The sequence below is a fragment of the Haliaeetus albicilla genome, chromosome 7, assembly GCF_947461875.1.
Source record: "Haliaeetus albicilla chromosome 7, bHalAlb1.1, whole genome shotgun sequence".
Taxonomy (NCBI): Eukaryota; Metazoa; Chordata; class Aves; order Accipitriformes; family Accipitridae; genus Haliaeetus; species Haliaeetus albicilla.
Window position 1 is genome coordinate 31038155 of NC_091489.1, and position 18226 is coordinate 31056380.

Below are 18226 nucleotides of genomic sequence, written 5' to 3' on the forward strand. Positions count from 1 at the left end.
TGCTGGCATAGGGAAGGTGCACAATGCAGCCAGCCCAAGCAGCAGTCTCGCCTCTCACAGCCCCTGCTCCCACCAAGGATAGACATCAGTGTTTCCAAACAATTCACAATCTGATTTGTACTTATGCAAAAGAGCTGCCCCATAACACAAATCATCAAGCAATTAACATGCAACACTTTAGCGAGACTCTCCGTTGCTTGTTATTGAACTATCTTCAACGCCATTAATGAGAGCTAATTAAATCAATCAAGTCACCACTGTACTCAAACATGACTGTAGTTACTGAACCTGTATCAGATCATGAGTATTTTCTCAGGCACTGTAAATATCAAGATGCACGTTTATCATGCTGTCCTTCCAGCATACATCTGTTCTCAGTGCTGCATGTTTCATTTATCATATGTTGTCACTGCCCCTACCCCCAATCCATCTAGGTGTCAATTAATTCTTCCCTGTGCAGCTCAAGCACATCATTCTGAATAACGTCTATCTTAATGTCTATCCACAAGCTCTCCTTATAGGGGAGCAGCAATGCTCAGCCACAGCCCCTAAATTATGTGACTATGACCACAACCTCTCCAATTCTGTATTGTGAGTTATTAAAACCTCAAACCACCTCCACACACCTGGATATTTTTCATGGGAAGCGATGGGGGTTTTGACTCACTTCTCCTGCTTCCCAGGGCTTGGCAGGAGATTTGCAGCACAATTCAACAAAATAAACTTTTCCGAGAAGTGTTTCGAGGAAAACCCTTCAAGTGGGTAATTGCTATGGACCTTCAAAACGCTTTTTATAATTGATGAGTATTCAAATAACAGATTTATCTCAACATTTGCAGCATTAGGCAATGGCATTTCCTTTATTTCACCAGCCCATGTGCCTACAGCTCTGTTACCATGAGCACACAGGGGGGATGATAGTCTTTTTTCTGAACAGGAGCATTGTCTCTCATTATATTATAACATTTGGTCTCTATTTATGTTTCCACTCTGTCTGCCTAACTCTCCTTTTTATTTACAAATCAGCTATATTAACATGCTTTAATTTCAACACTGGTTGTTTATTTGAGAGATAAATCAGTTGGCAAAGGGAAAAGAAACACCCTAACAGAAAGCAGCACCAGCTCTGATATACCATATATACATTTGTCTTTACTCAATGGTAGACTTAAAATTAGTAGGCTCTTTACTTCACAAACATACCTGGTGGCATTTTCCATATTTTAATTATAAAAATATTGACTTGCAGGTCAGAGAGGGAACAGCTAACTAACGCAGCATTAATTTCTTACGCACCCCTTGGCCATGGAATTGCATCCCCTGCCCTGCTGCCGTGGAGAAGAGAGACGGGGCAAAGTCCCTGTGTGTGTCCCAGACAGAAGGACATGGGGGTAACACACAGGAGCCCACACGTGGAAGCAGGGTCCCTGTGAAGAGCTACACTGAGAATCCAGTGGGAGCTGCAAAAAAATCCCAGCGTGGAACACTAAACAAAAGCAATTAGAAAAATAACACCTCATTAGAGGTAGCAGCAGCGAGTCACAAACCAGAAATTTCAGCAGAAGGCATAACTGCCTAGATGAATTTACAGGTGGTTTTGCCCTGTGGCAGCCACATGAGAAATAATGGGCATATAACTCCTGTGCCTTGATTTCTCTGAACTTGGTGCCTAGGGGAAAAAGCAGAGTAATGCTTCAAATACACTGCCTTACACTGGTGTGAGACAGACTAAGGCTGAACAGGGGATCGGTACTTACCCCTCTGTCTAAAAGGCTTTCAGACCCTTATCTGAACACAGCCAAAGACACACTACAAATAATAATTTGGGTCATTATTATTAATTATTATTATAGTTGTATGTAAGCTCCCAGCAGAGATTAATGCCAGGGGGGATCCCTTTTCACCCATCATCCAGCTGTAGAAGGACCCAAGAGGTGAAATCAAGGCTTTCTAATGGCAGAAGAGATGACAGCATGTCATTAGGCATCGCCACACACAAAAGCAAGCAGCGTTTTCAGTCTCTGTGACCTCTCTAGCTACAAAGAACATGCGTTTCTTTCCTTCCTTCCCCCAAAACCAATTTCTTCTACCACCAAGCAAAGAAAGTTAAAGGTGCTGCAGAACAGACAAGCAGAGTATGTACCCGCTTTAGCATTGCTACCCACAGAGCAGCAGCTAAGTCTGCACTAGGAAAATGGTCAGGATAGCTGATCATGAACTAGAAAATTCTCAAAGAAAAGGTGGAAAAACTAATATATTTACAAGATTTGGTTATTCTGTTTTTTGCATTTCGTTGACACCCTCCTCCCAACATCTGAAAAAAATTAGTTTTTTTGCCAGACACCCATTTTCTATCATGAAAGTCACATGGGGAAAGAAAAATCTCACCCCTTGCAGTGATGATCACAGACACAGCGTCTGAAAACCAAGTCACACGTAGCGCTACATAGAATCACAGAATGATTTGGGTTGGAAGGGAACTTAAAGATCATCTAGTTTCAACCCCCCTGCCATGGGCAGGGACACCTTCCACTAGACCAGGTTGCTCAAAGCCCCATCCAACCTGGCCTTGAACATTTCCAGGGATGGGGCATCCACAACCTCTCTGGGCAACCTGTTCCAGTGTCTTACCACCCTCACAGTGAAGAACCGCTTCCTTGCATCTAATTTAAATCTACCCTCTTTCAGTTTAAAGCCATTACCCTTGTCCTAGCACTACATGCCCTTGTAAAAAGTCCCTCTCCAGCTTTCCTGTAGGCCCTGTTAGGTACTGGAAGGCTGCTATAAGATCTCGCTGGAGCCTTCTCTTCTCCATGCTGAACAACCCCAACTCTTTCAGCCTGCATCTCACAGAGAAAGTTCAGTCCTGAACTCCACCGCGTTAGTAAGCTCATCAAGCCCTAATACAAGTTGGCCCTGCATCTTTGTGTCCTGCTGCAGCAATTTTGAGGCCATGGCAGACTTGTTTGTTGAAGAAATACATTTGACTGCATGGGTGTCTCCAACTTTAGAGAGGATCAATGAAATTCTTTCTGTAGAGGAAAGCATCTGATGAAATTCTTGGTTTAATCCACCTAATATCATTTAGCTGAGTAAATTCACGTGACTAAAAGCATTCTGTCAGTTAAAGGCATTTCATCAGGCACATACACATAATTCTGGTGACAAAGTGATTTTTGTCAACAAAATACTGCCTGGCACATGTACAGGAGTTTGTTTAGCAGCGAGCGAGTACACAGTAAAGGCAGGGATCAGATCCTGAAGATTATGCAGTTACAAAAAGACGAGAAGGAAAGAGAAATTATCTCTTTGGTGCCAGACTGTGGGAAGCAGTTTACAAGGCAACATCAGCTTCCTGTGAGCCTTTAACGTTAGTGTAAATCAAATCACCGACACAGAGCCATGGTCACATTACATGGGTGTTTTGTTTCCTACTCTGCTTTTAATCCTGCAGTCAGTAGATTGGTTTAATGTGTTAATTGCAAACTCCTCTGGTCTTTATCCGACACTACTTCTGTGTATCATCATGCCTTCATCTAGTCTGCTTTGAAAAAGCACCAGTGGCTAAGTCTCAGCCCCAAGTCTGCAAACCTGTGGATATTGCAAGTAAAATTGCACTTAGCTCAGTGTATGGGGTCCAACAGTCATGGGAGGACTACTGCAGCTTCCTTGCTGGGCTGGATCCCCGAGCTGCTGGGTGCTGTCTCTGAGCAGGGAAGGACAAACCACACCGTAGGCAGGGCAGTAGCTCAGGAGTCCCAGCTCCTGAATTTCCCAAGGCAGCATTGTGCAGTTCAAGCTCCCACCCTGAAGTGCAATCACTGAAGGGATTGATTTACCCTTCTGATCAAGTCTAACGAGGTGCTTTGTTAAGTCAGAGCCTAAATCATGACCTAAGACTGGAGAAACCATTGATGCCACCCAGCTCAGGGTACTTAAGTGACACTGCTGTTGGAGGAAAAAATCAGGATCTATGCCAGTATTCGTGTTTGCAATCATCTAACAAAAATCCTGCTTATTATATATCACTGGCTTGGTGCATGGCGGTTCTCACTAACACGCTGATAAATGGCCAGGTTTTAGGCATAGGAGACAATAGGAGACAAGTTTGAAGGAGGCAAGGAGCAAGAATCACAGGCTGAAGGTCTGTGGCCATGGGCAGGTCAGAGAAAGTGGGGAGATGGGTGCTGTATGAAGTAATTCATGAGTATAGGGAAAAGAAGAAAAAGCAGAGAGGGATGATACAGCTGCTCAGTGCTAAGGAAGCAGAGCTGCAACGGGCAACACATGCAGGAGCAAGGAAAAGAGTTTCCCACAGCAGAAATTGAGTGCACGCAAATACAAGAACACAAAAAGGAGGAGTGAAGTTAACAGCGGAGAACAGAGTTATTAAACATCATCTGTCCTCGGGAGATGCTGAAAGACAGAGGAAGAAGGAAATCTCAGAGCAGCTTTATTTATTTGGTGGAAGTGCTTTTGACTTGCCAGCTGTGCAAGAGCTACAGCAGGAATCCCCAGCCGCAGAGAGGCTGTGCACTGCATGCCAGTATTTGCACACCCAAGTTAAAGCAAAGCAGCCTGTCCTGAGGCTTCAGGGCAGCATAGAAACGTTTTTCTTTCCTGCTTCCAGAGGTCAACAGAGCAGTGAGGGAAAGGCTTCCAGTGTGCCAAGAAGCAAGAAAAACACCCTTCAAAACCTTATTCGTGATATGAAAGGACACGAAGGCTTCTACAGGAATTAGGAGCCGAGTTTTGCCTGCCTCCTGCTGCCAAACAGCTTGCTGTGGCCCCCAGCACTTGCCATTTTCTTCTATGCCCTACAGCACCATACAGCAGTTTTTAGAATCATTGGCACATCTCCTCTAGCAAACCCTCTCTAATTCCTGTATTAGGTTCTTCACCACTATAGTAGTTTTGAAGCAGTTGAGCTGTACTTACACTTAGGAGTTTGCAAAAGGAACTGAAGTGCTCTGGTAGGAGAAGCTTAACCAAAAGGCCATGCTTTTCACACTGGTGCACTTGGAGATGTACATCTGTCAGCAAGGTTTACATACCCAGGTAATTACTGTCCAGGAAAGAAATTAATTTCATCTTTCTTCCTCTGTGGTAGCACTTGAGCTGAAGTGGTAATAAAGAAAAATCTCATAAACTAGCCACTGGTCACCAGAGTAATTTGTCTGCTATTGATCCACAGTGTGATTTAATGGGGTGGAAAAGCAGGTATAGGAGGGACATAGGTTAGGGAAGCCCTTGCTGAATTCTCACCTCATCCTTATGGGCTCCACTGTCCGCTGGCCTTCTCCTGCTTCCACCATGTCACCCTCGTGGGTCCCCAGCTCGGGCCCTGCATACGCATTTCACCTCCTGGTGCCCTGGGGAGGGCAACTGCTCCCTGAGAGCCAGTAATGCTCACAAGAGAGGAAAGTCCTAGGGACTTGCAAGAAGGGGAAATTGTTCAATTCTGTGCTTAGCTGCTGAACCTGAGCGTGCAGGTTTAATCTCAGTCTGCCACAAAATGGGAAGAGGTTTAACACCCATCAGGCAATTTTTGCAGACTCTCATGCCCAAACATTTGCCTTGGAAAAAGGGTTTGCTCTTGCTCCACTTGTTGACATTTGCATTCTCTACACAAATAAACGAAAGCTGAAGCCTCACAACAAAACACGTTGAAATTTATGACTATTGTCATCAACAGGAACTGCAGAATTAAAACCCAAGAACCTCCCCTCCATCCACTAGCCCAGCTCTGCCTAAATCATGCAAAAGCCATAAACAGAAGCCGCATGCACCAAACCATAAATCCCAGCTGTTCTGGCTCCCCAGCTTAATATCAAGTGATAAAGATGCCCCAGAGTTTATGTGGCTGCCAGTGCTCCCCCCTTGCTGATTGTATACATAAATAAAACCACAATGATCTCGTCTGAGTCCCTTAACCAACAAAAGTAAGTGCTAGGAGCCCCAGCTAGACTAGCTGGAGTGACTCAGAGTGATTTTTGATTGAAGCTGACTATTAGTGGATACAATTAAGATGCCGTTTCAGTTTAAAGATGAACTGGCCGTGCAGCAACAAATTGTGAATGCTTATTGCTGCCACGCTGAGGCAGGTAATCAGGGAATGAAGTTGTAATTGTGGCACCTCTTGTTTTGCTTCTGCTGGAGCGCAGAATGCAAGATTCAATTTAACAAACAATTTGCCACATGGCTCATCCCTGCTGGGTGGGAAAGCAAAGCTTGCTGGCAAGGGTCCCTTTGAGTTTTACTCCTTTTTAAACCTGTTATAAGCAAAACTGGCACTTGCTTTAACCTTTGCACTGAAGCAGAAAGGAAGAGGAGAAACCCAGGAGCATTGCTGATGGTGTTTTGAGAGTGTATCGCAGGCTTCATCCAGAGATGATAAAACCCAACCCCACATGCAGTGGAAAGAGTCATCATTCTTTTGATACCTTTTGGGTCTTTGCGAGCTTCTCTGAGAAACCAGAGGGCAGGCAGGACAGCACACTGGAGCAGCAAATGCCAATGTGTGCAAGTGGAGAGAGATTTATATATGCTGGGAGTTGCTCTCCCTCTGCAGGAGATGCAGGCTGTAGACCCTGGGTAAACTTTAAGCCAATTGTCCTTTCCCCCCCCAAAAGGGAGGGAAGGATGAACTGAAGCAGCAGCTATGTGTAGATTTAGCAGCTCCTCAGCAGCCTGCCTCTGTCCTGCTTCAAGGCAAGGAGTGCAGAGACACGAGGCAGATCTTGAAATGCTGTTTTGCCTGCACTGAGGAAAGAAGCATGAGCTCCTTTGCTATAGTCTGGTTATTAAGTGGCTTTGCTTCCTTGGGTGTGTTTCTGAAGCAAGCACTCTGCAAGGGAAGTAATCTTGTTATGGTCAATCCAGAGAAATATAGTAATTTTAATGGGCATTTTATTTTCAACAGTTCCACATCTGTTCAGTGCTAAATTAGAAGCCACGAAACCCCTCTGTATTTCAATTTTATATCAACAAGACGAAGTCCTGGAAAGCATTAAAAGCACATACACACTCTGCATCCTGCTGCTGTTGATGCTTCCTAGGTCTTCCCTTGCTTTTCTCCAGTTAGCTGTTTCAGGACCTAAGGGGCTGGCATTTAAAGGACTCCAAAAAGATGTTAACGCCAGAGATATCCTGGACAAGACTCACAGAGCAGAGCTTTCTTGGCTTCATTTACCTCTGTTTGGGATCCATCCTTGCATACAACCACCGCCTCCATGTTTCTAGTCCAGGCTCAGCTCCTCCAACAAGGCCAATTCCACGGATGTGTTACAGCCAGCCCTTACACATCCTTCCTGATTCACTGCTGTTAGTGATTCATAATGAAGCAATTCACTTAAACTTATTTAAAACCCCAAATTGCAGGGATATTATTCCGTTTCTTTAAGGTTAAACATGCACTTACATGTTTTGGGATCTCAGAGCCAGCCAGGACCAGTTGCCATTGTTACTTCTCCAGGACGCAGACATTGGCACCACCTTTTTGGTCAAAAAGAGGACAAAGAAAATTGTCCTCCAGTTGCTAGTCTGACTTAGCTCAGATAACAAGGACATCAGCTGTCACAGAGAGGTCCCTCTTTTTATCGGTTTGTAAGTAGTTCAGTTTCTCCTTCCCACAAACATACAGGAATCAGAGAACATCAAAGAGCACAGGGAAACATTTAGTGGTTGGTAACTAGAACGGCTCCAACAGAAACCTTGAAGAAGAAAAAAAAAAGAAAATCTTCTGTCTTTTTCTGAAGTACTGCTGGTCATGGTCTTCAGAGAAGACATTTTCTTGCCTACAAGCACGATATAGGACTCAACATCAGATGGATCCTGCTCTTCACTCCTCATCAGCCTTGGAAAAGCCCCAAGGCAGCCAGCAGCAAAATTTGATGGGACTTTAGGTAGGTGCAACTCAAAGGGGAGAAATGTTCATCTAATTAAAGTTTAGTGTTTTGGATGGAAGCAAGCTGTCAATACCAAGAGCTGTATGCTCTGGCAAAGCAAGAAGCAGAGAAGCACAAATGCTTCACAATTTGTACGTCAGCAGTGCTGGATACCTGAGAGAGGATGAGGTTGTTTTTCTTTAAAGGGAATGATCTGCGCATTGGTAAATGCTCCTCTCCAACACCTCCCCACCACCAGCCAGCCTGGCCTTGTTACAGAGCTTTCCCTTGCTCACATGTCTTGCAGGAGACTAAGCACTGGCCAAGATATGATTCCATTACAGGGCTATCATTCTGAGGCAAGATAATACCTTTTTATCAACCCTTATTAAATAACCACCATTGCACCCTGAGGTGTAGTTTGTTGCTCTGTTGTCACAGAGCTGAGGCAGATGCCCTCCACTGGAGTGGCACAACACACTACAGAAAAACAAGACTAAACTTACTCTTAAGTAGCTCTCTCATATCTTCCAGCTGACACCCCAGCCCACCACTGAGGCCACCTGAGGCTCCTAACAAGGCAGATTGGGCAGCCCTGAGTCCATCCCCAGCTCCACCTCTCCCCAGCCTCGGCCAGCTGCCGAGTGAATTGGGAACCACTCCTCATCATCAGTGGGTGGGAGCAGGCACTTGTGCAGCCTTGAAAGGTAACACCCCAAATCAGCCATCATTTCTGAAAACAATAGGTGACCTCTTTAAGGATGCATCTACCTCTGCTGTCCCTTCAAGACACAAGGCTTGAGCATTGGGCTTGAGACCCCAAGGCTAAGCCTCCAAAAGGCTGTTGAGAATCACTAAAAATTAAATTTGTGCCCTGGTTGGAGCTGGGGAAAAGCACTTCCTAAGTCAAGCTGCTCAAGTTCCTTGTGTCATGGAAACACAAGCCCCGCTGAACCATAATTAGTTGGTTTTATCTTCTTGGGGCAGGGGACAAAGTTATACAGAAAACGCTATCTACAAATGTCTTTATTTGGAAACAAATACATATGTTACTGCACTAAATTAACTCAGCTAAGGAGATGGAAATTAGATCATTTAAAAGCAGAGAGCTCTCCCATATTGTTTCAGAAGAATCATCTTTTTTACATAGGCAGCTAAGGGGCTCATCTGGGGGGAAAACAAACACATCTTTTATGATTATGGCCATTCAAAGCTGTTTCTTGCACTCTAAATTGTCTAACATGAAGGATCAATGGTATCCTCAGATGATGATTTAATTAAAAACTCCTCCTTTCTTCAAGTTGAGATCTGCAAAAACACTCTGAATGGCTGATGGATGATTTGCCATTACCTTGCCTGCTTTTCTCTTAATTTTTTTTTCAGAATTTTAATTGCTGCCATTTGAGGATTATTGATTAACTGTAATTGCTCCTTTTCCCAGGCATCTCCTTAGATATCTCCAGCTATGTGGTCTATGCAAAAGATGAAAACTGAGTGCTTCAGAACTGTAATGGTTTTCCTCATCTGTTAATGAAAACGCAGATAGCTTGATGATGTGTGTTTTGACTCCTGTGCCTGGACCCTGCATTGGCTTGAACTTGAAAGTGGATCAGCCTGCAAATTCTTTTTCCTTGAGAAAAGCACACTGAAAGCACCAAAAAAACTTTTTATAGTCCAGTCACATTAGACAGAAACTAGACCAATGAACTCTTTACAGCATGGGCAACTCCTGAGTGCAAAGAGAATTTCCCGTCTGCCTCGCAGACCAGGCAAAGGGAGGAAAGTTACTGCTACTCCTTCTGCCTGTTTTGTTGCATTTCAGGTACATTTAAGAGTTCACATTTCAAAATACAGGGCCAAATATGCTATTACACAGGGAGCATCACCTGCAACAGGCATGAAGTTGCCCTTTGCTGCAGGTTTAAGGTGATGCTTTAATTTTAGTCTGAGGATTATGATCTCAGACTACTGCATTATTGGGAGGCAGCAAATGATCCTGTTAGAGTTGATCTGGTAAGTCTGGTGTACCTAAGCATATAGATAGTGCTATTAAACAAAAACCCCACCCTGCATCATTAATTCCAGAGCAATTATTTTTCGAAGCTGATCATCAGCTAAGTGGGAGTTCATTACCAGAATTTGTCTAGAAATAAGTTTTAGATAGTGAGCAGCTGCCCACAAGGTTTAAATAATAAAAATTATAAAATACAGTAGTTGAAATTTGAGAAATTATTTCCTGTAATATTTTGCCCAGGGATGCCTGTGCCCTGACACTGACATGCAGCCCAGTGAGGAAGCCAACACCACACTCGGTTCTGCCCTGGCCCCACCACTGCAACCAGGTACCATCGTGCCATGGGAAATCCCTCTTATCCACAGACTGTGCGAGCATCCCACAGCCCTAGGAAGATTGGAGACAACAACTTGCAGCAACTGGAGGTTGCAGAAGCTTTGGCACCTGCATCCCGCAATGGGCTCACCTATCCAGCAAACCTTTCCATGGTACAACCAGGCAGGCAGACCACTTGGAAAGGATACTGCTAGAAATGTAAATTAAATTGTAGCAGGCAGTAGGGAGACATAAGAAGGGAGATTGGGAGCCTAGGAAAACAGCTTCCTAGGCTGCACGCAGCAAGCAGCTTGTGGAGAGAGGAGCTATAGGTTTTCTGCATGAAGAAGATGATTGTTAAATCGAGTAGGGTATTGATGGTAAGTGCATCTCATCACCAAATTATATATATATATAAAAATATATATAAAAGTACAGCAGAAAAGAAGAAAAATAAAGTATGTGTCAAGCTTTCCAGTACACAGGGAGAGACAGCAAAGGTGGGAATTTTTTCACCTACATAAATGTCTGTAGGCTGAAGAAATTCCTTCCTTTTCTTATGTTTTGTTCAACAAAAAAGAAATTAAACACTGAGACATATTTAGTAAAAATGATGGTCAGGACAATGTTTTTGGTTTCTACCAATGTGATTATTTTTTTTTGGATACACATAAAAAAAATTCTTATAGGTCTGCATTTTAAAGAAGAGACATTTATTCTGTATAAAAAGATAAAGATTCATCATTAATTTACTGGGGTGACCTTCATTATTAAATCTCTGCTCTGCAGTAAGCAGTGGACACCTTTCAGGCACATGCTGGGAACTTCATCTGCCTTTAACCTTGAGTTCTTCTGTAGTCCCACAAAGCAAGACTGACATCAAAACAAGTGAAAAAAGATCATGAAAGGAGTCAAGGCGTTCTTCTGGGTACAGAAGACAACCTGAAGAGTTGGACCATCCAGTCAACATGAGTCAAGCATGCTTTTAAGGACTGCAGGGACTTAAAGAATTGAGGGGAGACATCCCACTTCTTTTGACAATAAAGCAACTTTTGGAAAGTTGTAACAGAGCAAAACGTGGCACAGAAATAGAGGGGTGAAGAGCAAGGTTGGAAGGAAGCAATAAACGATTTCACAGGCAAACTCCAGCTTGAAGGCTTACCATAAATGTTATTCTTGTCCAATTGTAGGAAGTTTCTTGCAGTGCTTTGGCAAGTCCTCTTTTTTCTTGTTGTCATCAAAATATGCTTCAATGGATTTTTTCATGTGATTCGAGGAGATCAGTAGCAGAAATTTTTTCAAAAGCACCTTATTTTAATAAAACCACTCCATTAAACTCAAAATTTTGGCCTGAAATTCCACTCCTCTGGAAGGCAAAGGCATTTTTACTTTTGGCTTCAGTCAGACCAGAGTTGAGCTGATGGTGAAGCGGATGGACCGTGTATAGGTGTATTGTGGACATCTGTATACTGACAGCAGAGAAGATAAAATTCACTTCTGTGACTGCCATTAGGAAGTTAGGGCAACTTGAGCTGGTCCCACAAGCAGGGACAGGAAGCAGCTTATTCATGTTATCTCAATGCGCCCAAATTACAGGCCAGATACAAACATAAGAAGAATGTTACAGAGGGCTTACACTGGAAAGCTGACATATTAGGCATCTATGTTTGATGTATAAATTTAGATGATGTGAATACCCACCTGGGTGTGAAACCCATCCCTGGTGTAACGCAGTTAAGGCAAGGGCATGCATTTGACCATCTTCCTAAGCAATTTGAAGGCATATTCACTGCTAACTGAAGTAATACATCAACCCTTGATTTGTTTCACCAATATCATGGAAAAAAAAAAGCAGCTGGTGCGAAGGGAGAGCAGGCAGACTGCAGCCACTAGGTGGGATAACAGCCTAGCAGGCAACGCGGCTGGGAGGCAACTGCAACACAAAGCCTGCACCCAGCCTTTGGCCAGCATCGCTTACATGGGATGGGCAAGTGAAGCGCCACACTACGTGTTAAACCTGCTACAGCCTTGGTCAGGGAGCGGATTTAGGAGACTACAAAATTTCCAAAATCTCTTTAAATATTCATAAATGTTCTCCGTAATTGCTCGGTTCACATTCAAGCGTTCTTATAACTTGACTACTGCAGAGTTCCATAATTGAACTTGCCACACTTGCAAACGTCCTAACAGGGCTGTTTCAGAGCTCTTGTGGGAACTGTAATACTATAAAAAGGGACTGGGCAAAACTCTTGAAATCAAAGGTCTGGCTTAATTTGCATCAGAAGGAATCTGACCTGGAGATTTTTGTGCTATGTTTTATGGAGTAACTAAAAAAAAAAGCAAGCAATAGTTCCTCTTTAATATTTACAACACATCTTCCATGCATCTTTAATGGCATTGTTTATAAAAAATGCAGTAACAGTTCTGTTTTGCTTCAGGTAGAGGGATCCTTTACAGGATAGGCAGCTTGATTTGGATCTTAACAATGACGATGTTCTACCTTTGTTCTGTGAATTAATGCATCTGGGAGATGAACTCCAGAGCAAAGATGTAAGAGCTGGAGCTTGGCCTTTGCACATGAATATTCCTATGGAGAAAGCAAGAGCTTTTTCTCCTTACAGCTTAAAGCAGCTCAGAAAGCTCCCCAAAAGAGCAGGAGGGAAGCTGACCCTAAGTAGGAATGTAGAGATAAAATAAGACTTAATAATTAACACCATTGCCCCCCCACTTTGTGTATATGTGGTTTTCCTCTCTCTGTTTTTTTTATATGGAATTGTTGCATTTCCCTTATTTCTCTTTGTACAAGTATGCCTCTTAAAAGAGGGTAGGGATCTGGTTGTCCGAAACCCACTTGCAGACCAAATGATTGATTACCGCTACATCTAGTCTCTCCCAGGAGCCAATATGACGCTGCAACCTTGCTTCCATTGATACGTTGCCATAAAAAAAAATCCATATGGGCAATTACATTCCCAGTATGAAAAGGCTTTACACAGAGGCTTGCATGTGACTTTGCCAGGTAACAGAAAGTGATTTCTGCAGGTTAACAATTTAGTGATAAGTTGGGTATATATGTATATAATATATGTTTATATATACATAGTATTTTGAAAACACCAAAGATGCTCGTTTGGCAGGAGGAGGCTGAAAACGCCTCTTATGTGAGTTAAGGATCAGGAATCTGTAATCCTTAAGAAAATGTAGGACTGAAATATTAACGAATCCCAGGCAAATCCCAAACAAGAGGTACAATACCAAGACTAGCAGGTTTCTTCCACACAAAATCCTCTTCCACAAAAGCACTCTGAGGACACAGGGTTGCTTAAGAGGTCATGCTGGTGTGAATAGATCACTCTCACAACTAAATTAATGATGAAGAATATTTTTAGGCATCATAGCATTGATTTCCCTTCTGATGAGAGCCTCACCTGCCTCTGAAACTATAATAGAAAAGATTATGGATCAAAATGAGAAGAATATTCTGGATGATCCAATTTACCTTTCAATGTGCAGAAGAATTTGATTTTGTAGCATTTTCAAAAGGATTTAGAATTGCAAAACTAAACCAGAATTGTTTTTACATATGAAGTGATAAAAGACGAGAGATACCCTACTGATCCTGGATTGCCAATGTCCTAGCTAGAAAACAACCACATATTAACAATTTTCAGCCTAGACAGCCACAACAAGCAAAAAGCTTAACAGGAGGGAATCATCATAAGATTTCAGAAACTGCTACTGGCACTGGCTGCTGTAATTTCTCACTTTTAACAATTAGGCATTGTAAGGGAGCTTGTACTTTGGAAAGTACCACCTCTGTCTCTTAGACTGTGATGAGTCAGGCTCTGCTGAAAATAGCAACTGGGAAGGAAAAGAAAGGAAAGTTTTGGGGTTTGTTTGGTTTTTTTTTTTACAGTGTAATTTTTTACAAATGGGCCATCACTGGAAATACATTCCATGCCACCCTTTAAAAAGTCCTTCGGCTCCCTCTAATTTCAGCTGAAAATCCATCCAGTCCAGTGTGCTGCCAGACAACGTGAATGGGCTCCATGTCTCCAGACTCATGTGGGCTTGTAATTAAAAGAAATATTGCAGTTGTTGCTGAGCAATGGCCACAACTCAGCCTCTCCATGCCTTCTCCTGGTACCTCCTCCTCAGCACTACTTCTGTTCCTCCTTCCATCTTGCACCTCATTTTCTTAAGAGATCGATTCAAGGTTCTCAGGATAAGAGCTCAGGATTTCTTTGGTTTCAGGAGATCTAACAGCAAAATGTGGCAGCAAGACCCTTTGACAGGCTAAGAAGTGACTTGTCGTAGGTCTCGGAGGAAATCAGCCTCTGATATGAGACCTGAGCCTTGTTTTTTGGCATCGCACTTCCACCGTGAGTGCATCTATTATTCTTCCATGGGCACTGAAAGAGATGTCAGTCACACGGCTGAAGGACAGAGGGGAGCTATGGGAATGAGAACCCTCTAGAGTGACATGGTTTCATGCTGTTTCTTTAATTTTTTGTCTGGCAAGTGAAATATATTTCACCAGAAGGTGGGAAAGGACTTGGAACAAAATTGATCTTGGCTGAGCAAACATTTGACAACGTTCTGTGGGAAACAACCATCTGTCTTGGGAGATATCAACTCCAGGAGATATTGATGGCACTAAAAATATCTGCCTTAGTCCTCAGTCCCAAGGCATTCAGTTTTCAAGCATGGAGAGCCTCAATTCTTCAGCAGTAAACCTTTTTACTTGTTTTTATTTTTGGAGTGTTGACTTACCAGGTGTGCAGTGAAAGGCTCTGGTTTGTTGAAGATGCAGCCACACATGTTTTGGTGCCTGGGTTGAGTGGAAACTATAGAGGAGCTGCAGAGAGATAATTAATATGGATTAAATGGAAAAAGGGCTTTGTGCTCTGCTTCGCAAGTACAGACCGTACACAGAGATGGATGTCTCTATCTCAGAAGAGCAGTTTGGCAAGCTAGGTTCTTCTGAGATATATGAGGAGGGGAAAGAAAAAAAAAGTAATCTTTGAAAGAAAGTTTAAAAAACACACCATGAATTCAAAACAGCTTTTTACTCCTCACTGACAAGGAGGATAATCTATTTATTGAAACTGAGAAGCAGCCCTCACCCCATGAATCATTAAGATTTAGACCATTTCACCTTCCTTGTGTGGATAAAAATCAAGATAATCCAAAGTTTTCATAGGGAGGTGTGAAGGTAGCGCAGCCTAAATTCACTGATAGATGTTCTGCACCCGAGTTGGCAGATGCACTTTCATACCTGTGATTTGCGCATCTCCTGCTGTCCAGGCAGGTGCTTTTCCACAGGCCTGTGAAGTAAGTAATAGGTATTTTTACCACAAACTGGAGGTCTTGCTACCAGGACATATTCCTCTTTGGAAAAGGCAGTCTCTTGGTCATCAGGGGTCTCTGTGGGATACCAGAGACCAGAGGATTACAGGTGAAAGCCTTGACCTGTTGTCCCATACCTGCTCTCTCCATCTGTGATGGGTGCAAGCTCCCCGCCAGAGCTATGCCAACATCTTCTCACAAAGAGCATCAGCTGCAGCAAGAACAAGATACTCGCTCGTTCTACAGGAGCAATTTGCATTTTGCTCTTTGGAGCCCTACCCCATCATATTTCCATTTACTGAGACACTTGATAGGTATTTTTTCTCATTTTCCTGTGGTTTTCCCCTTTTGGGGAGGTTTTTTAGGTGTGTTTGGGGAGGGTTTATGGCTGTTGCCCAGGAGAGCCAATAACAAGTGCCATGGACTCATGCCGAGAGCAAGAACGAACGATGCTTCCTGCTGACATCCCCCTGCCACCAGCAACTGTCCACCAGTGAACCCCAGCGCTGAATGCACTTTCTCCATATTTAGTCTCTGCTAAAGTGGACTTTTTTTTCTGTGGCCAACATGACAATGCCATGGGAACCCATGCTGCTTACCTTGCAGAAGCATGACTGTTCAGCATAACCAAATGATCAAAAGGCAGGGACATGAAATGGGGCATACTTAACATAGCATCACTTTTTGGCATGATGAAGAAGGCTAAGATAAGCTAGACTGGCAATCATATCTGAGTAAGAATAATTAAAAAAAAAAAAAATCAGTGCATGTTGAAGGCCTATGGCTGAGTCTTCCTCAAAAGCTGAATCAGATGATATAGAAGAGAGTAAGAAATAATATTTAAAACAGTCAGATATTCCAGTGATGGAGGAAAGAGATGCAATGACTACTTCATCTAGATATACTCAGGTGGAAAAAGAAAAGCGGGTGTCTTAGCAGTATAGTGTGCTTGACAGGACAGATTTTACAGAAAAAGAGAATTCCTACTTCTGGAGCAATCAAGGAAGAAAACATAAAAATGCTTTAGAAAACAGTAGCTCCATGTAGTAAATACCACATGTATGGGGGGGAAGTGCATAGGGGTTTATTGGGCAACTGGAGCAGACCACAGTGCCCTGGGGAACCATAGAGATATTGGATCACTTCTAGGAAAGAAGTGAAAACATCTGAAAGAGGAGGGCAAGCAGGAGAAAGGATTTCTCCCTGCACATACAGTGAGAGAAGGAGCTGAGACAGATGGCTGATAGGATGCACACTTCTTTAATGATTTTTTTTTTTTTTTTTAGTTGGGTTTGTTTGCATGACAGCTCTGAAATAGGATAAAATACAGAGAAGGGCAATGCTGCATAATGTGAACGAGAAAAGGGAACTGTTCAGCTTTTTCATTTAAATGCACGAAAACCTCTGTGAGGTCTGTGCGGGGAGTGGGGGACGCATGAATTTAAAAAAAAAAAAAAAATTATGCTGAAGTAAACGATGAATCCAGTGAGAGAACAGACTCAATCTGAAGGCTCATAACCACTGCTGAAATTATGAACTGTGCTAATAGTTGCAGGCTGTGTTTCTGGATGCCAAGTGGGGCATTTATTCAACAAATGGCAAGATAGAATTTAACGCCAGGAAGCCCTCTGCAGCTCTTCAGAAACTTACCGCTGTGGTCACAGAGACCTGGCTGCAGGGATGGGATGGATGCTACTCATGTGGTATGGACCTGCCCATCCACAGGGAGCTCCTGAACCCACCGAGGTGGGTGTCCATTGGGTGGTGACATGCCAAACTTCCACTGTAAGAGGCACTGCACACATCCTACTGATCCTCTCTGCCTCCTTCATCCCACTCTTTTTCCCCTGCACCAGCAATGCTCTGCAAGGGAAGGATGCAGCCCTGTGACTTGGCCTCACGGGGAATGAGGAGAGGAATGGAAAAGCCAATAGATTCAAGCCCAGACATACCCATGGAGGTGACAGGCACCCCAGAGTGAAGGGTGACTTGCAGGTTTGGTGGTGGGAGCACAGAGCACATGCTTTGCTTCCTGCTTAGCGGTGACACAAAAAAATCTCAATCTGTTACACACCGCCGGGGATGGCTGCCACCCGCATTCTGGCTGCCTTCCTCCATGCTTCATCAAACAGGGGCCATCTGTGTGCTAAGACGACCTTCGAGGGTGACAAATAGGAAGAAAACACTTGAGAGACACTGGCCTGCTGCTCAAGGCCAGAAGTTATTGGTGGTGCCTTACCAGTGGGAGATCTTGCTGGCTTTGTATCATCTTTCCCAGATGTCCAAACCCATACACATTCCCTTTTAGCATCTGAGGGAAGATCACCGTATCTCATGAAGCACAGGCTGGCCTGAAAACTATGGAAATTAAAATCACACGGTTATGAATAATAACTAAGGACTCCAGATCAAGTCCCTTACCCCCAGACGTCCAAAACCCAAAGTCAGATGGAGCCAATTAATGTAAAGAACTGCATATGGTCACTAATAATGCATACATTTCAGTTGTCCTGTGCAAGCCAAAGCATTTCTGCCACATCATCAAATACATTATATCTGTGCACTCTTTATTCAGTAACAATTTATTTATATACAGTTATGGTGCACCCTGAAACACATAGTTTACTAATTAACTCATAGCCACCTGGAATGGTAATTAGCA

The 18226-nt window shown here is 43.3% G+C and overlaps 1 long non-coding RNA gene across 1 annotated transcript; it reads right to left on the reverse strand.

Annotated features, from left to right (window-relative positions):
- Window positions 1–10907: 10907 nt before the first annotated feature.
- On the reverse strand, window positions 10908–18141 carry LOC138686123 (uncharacterized). Its single transcript, XR_011325472.1, has 3 exons — window positions 17804–18141; window positions 15494–15542; window positions 10908–15073 (listed from the first exon to the last, which is right to left on the reverse strand). It is a non-coding gene; the product is annotated as an uncharacterized lncRNA (long non-coding RNA).
- Window positions 18142–18226: the final 85 nt, after the last annotated feature.